Here is a 2,149-nt window from a genome sequence, read left to right as displayed (position 1 = left end):
TAATATTAACCTTATATATATATATATATATATATATAGAGAGAGAGAGAGGGAGATTTCCACGATAAAGGACCCTGTAGTCCTTTTGAATAACTAAGAATACCAGTCCAGTAGGAGCTTTTATATAAAACCAAGGACCTACATGTCCTTTCTCCATCTTTTACACACGAATGCAATCCGCGTAACTTATCCCAGCAATTAAGAGAGGCAAGCGAACCCAAGCCATTTCCACCAAAAGAGCCTTCTTGGTGCAGCGCAATCATTCAAAACAAAAGGTAGAACTTATCAAAAGAAAATAAAGGCCAAATGTGGAAAGGTTGCTAGAATCCAACAATAAACACCGCCCCCTTAACTAAGAAAAAGAACACAAAAATAGGAAAGAATAGGTTTCTCGTCACCATACAGACCCTAGCAAACCATTTCTTTACTAAACAAGAAGTGAGGGGTTAAAAGTGTAACCCCGGTTGAGGCGTCTGACAGCAGGGTTAAGAGGAGACCACATGTGTGGTCTCATTTCATTGTCTCTTCAAGATATTTTGTTTACTCCCTAACCTCATCACTGACACTGTTCCTCTCTCTCTCTCTCTCTCTTTTTGCAGTCAACTCCGGCACTAGAGAAATTGTTCATAGTGGTCGATCCGGCAGCATGGATCACGCAAACAGCAGGTATCCAGGCGACCCATCTGATGGAAGATTGGGTTCTGCTACCAACGGTGGCATGAGCCCGCCAGAAATCGGCAGCTTGTCGAAGAAACAGGCGGAGACCATCTACCGGGAATGCCTCAGAAACCACGCGGCCAGCATCGGCGGTCACGCCGTGGACGGCTGCTGCGAGTTCATGGCCTCCTCGGGCGACCCGCTCAAGTGCGCGGCATGCGGCTGCCACCGGAATTTCCACCGTAGGGAGTTAAACGGCGACCGCTTCCCCCGCTCCTACCCTTTCTGCAACTGTTGCACCCTGCCCCCTCCACCACCACCTCCTCCTCCTCCTCCAGGGTCCTTTACGGGAGGCAGCCAGGCGAAATCGGCTTCTCCGACGGCCCACCTCTCATCGCCCAATAATTCGGCGCCGCAGATGCTTCTGGCGCTGAGCAGCGGGCCGACTGAGGCAGACGCCCAACCGGTGGCAGAGAGGGGCTCGTCGTTGGCGGGGGCCAGTGCCAGCGGCTCCGCGAGGCGGAGGATGCGGACCAGGTTCAGCAAGGAGCAAAAAGAGAGGATGTACTCGTTCGCGGAGAGGGTTGGTTGGAAGCTGCAACGGCAGGACGAGGTGCTCATCCAGCGTTTCTGTGAGGAGATCAGCATCCGGAGGTCCGTTCTCAAGGTGTGGATGCACAACAACAAGAGCAATTTTTCTAGGAAGGATCACACCACCAACCTCAATTCCTAATCTCTCTCTCTCTTCTCTCTCTCTCCTTTTTTGCTTATTTCTTGCGGAAGAATAAAAGTGAGGATAGAAAAAGAGCAAAAACAACTCTGAAAATATTGACCATTCTTTAGGCAAAAAATTTTGATGCTTTTTGTTTATATATATATATATATATATATATATATATATATATATATATATATATATATATAATGATCTGTCTCTTTGTCTCTGTTGTTTAGCATAGGATCCAACCTGAACCTGTGTTTGTTTTTCGGCATATCCTATCAAGTGGCTACTGCTTGGTGGTGGGCTTTGTTGTTGATATGATCTTTGATTGATACAGAAGGTTTGAGGGGATGGGGTTGGGTTGCATCTCGTGGCCATTGAATGCGATGAAATCGAAGCTTAGGAATGGTTGGGTGTGTTGGTTTCGTTAGTGGTCATGTTTTGGTATTTGGGTTTCGTTTAGTTGTTGTCGTGGATGGGGAGGGAAGGCAATGTAGATGATGTGCTGGATGGTCGGTCTCTGGCGAAAATGACAAGCTCACTCCGTTTTGGGGAGGAAACATGTCCTGATAATGGATAACTTGTTGGATTTAGGAAATGACACTGACATCTCAAGTGATAATTGTAGTTCTTTTGTTATTAAGAGTGTAACAGGCCGTTGCGATTTAACAGTGTGACATCTCAAGTGATAATTTTGTTATTTTGCTATATCCTTATAGGTTGTGTTGATGTGGTGATGAGGTTGGTTGTCTGTCCCAAACCTTTTACTGT

At 46.4% G+C, this 2,149-nt stretch overlaps 1 pseudogene across 1 annotated transcript; it reads left to right on the top strand.

Moving 5' to 3' along the window:
* Positions 1-559: 559 nt before the first annotated feature.
* Positions 560-1,520, top strand: LOC149847028 (zinc-finger homeodomain protein 2 pseudogene; annotated as a pseudogene). Its single transcript, XR_016430584.1, has one exon. The product of XR_016430584.1 is annotated as a zinc-finger homeodomain protein 2 pseudogene (transcript).
* The last annotated feature ends 629 nt before the right edge of the window (positions 1,521-2,149 follow it).

This window comes from Nuphar pumila, chromosome 2, assembly GCF_984573655.1.
Source record: "Nuphar pumila chromosome 2, dmNupPumi1.hap1.1, whole genome shotgun sequence".
NCBI lineage: Eukaryota > Viridiplantae > Streptophyta > Magnoliopsida > Nymphaeales > Nymphaeaceae > Nuphar > Nuphar pumila.
Note: the sequence above shows the minus strand (reverse complement) of the source record. Positions and strands in the feature narration are given on the sequence as shown.